Source organism: Neolamprologus brichardi, chromosome 20, assembly GCF_056152115.1.
Source record: "Neolamprologus brichardi isolate AB-2024 chromosome 20, ASM5615211v1, whole genome shotgun sequence".
NCBI lineage: Eukaryota > Metazoa > Chordata > Actinopteri > Cichliformes > Cichlidae > Neolamprologus > Neolamprologus brichardi.
Genome location: NC_142123.1, coordinates 35,261,328 through 35,262,500, shown reverse-complemented (window position 1 = coordinate 35,262,500; position 1,173 = coordinate 35,261,328).

Genomic DNA, 1,173 nt, shown 5'->3' with positions numbered 1-1,173 from the left:
AAAGATTTGCAGAACAGAGGAGACATCTTGAAAACAATGATCAGAGTCACGTGTATCCATGTCGAAGCTTTCAGTCTCCTGTCTTTAGAAAATGAACTTTACTTTTAAACTGAAGTGACTGTTGTTGCCTTCTCACTAAAGCTCAGTGGACTCTGGAACCACAGGAGCATTATTACTGTGGTGATATGGTACTATGAGGTCATTAAGATAAGATGGGGCCTGATTATTTAAGACCTTGTATGTGAGGAGCAGGATTTTAAATTCAATTCTGGATTTAACAGGAAGCCAAAACAGGAGAAATCTGCTCTCTCTTTCTAGTCCCTGTCAGGACTCTTGCTGCAGCATTTTGGATTAGCTGAAGGCTTTTCAGGGAGTTTTTAGGACTTCCTGATAATAATGAATTACAGTCGTCCAGCCTGGAAGTAATAAATGCATGAACTAGTTTTTCAGCGTCACTCTGAGACAGGATATTTCTAATTTTAGAGATGTTGCACAAATGGAAGAAAGCAGTCTTACATATTTGTTTAATATGTGCGTTGAAGGACATGTCCTGGTCAAAAATGACTCCAAGGTTCCTCACAGTGTTACTGGAGGCCAAGGTAATGCCATCCAGAGTAAGAATCTGGTTAGATACCATATTTCTAAGATTTTCAGGGCCGAGTACAATGACCTCAGTTTGATCTGAATGAAGAAGCAGAAAGTTAGCGGCCATCCAGGTCTTTATGTCTTTAAGACATTCCTGCAGTTTAACTCATTGGTGTGTGTTATCTGGCTTCATGGACAGATAGAGCTGGGTGTCATCTGCATAGCAGTGTAAATGTATGCTATGTCTTCTAATGATGCTGCCTAAGGGAAGCATGTATAATGTAAACAGAATTGGTCCTAGCACTGAACCCTGTGGAACTCCATAATTAACCTCAGTGTGTGAAGAGGACTCTCCATTTACATGCACAAATTGGAGTCTATTAGATAGATATGATACAAACCACTGCAGTGCAATACCTGTAATACCTACAGCATGTTCTAATCGCTCTAACAGGATATTATGGTCAACAGTATCGAATGCTGCACTGAGGTCTAGCAGGAGAAGCACAGAGATGAGTCCACTGTCAGAGGCCATAAGAAGATCATTTGTAACCTTCACTAAAGCTGTTTCTGTGCTGTGATGAACTC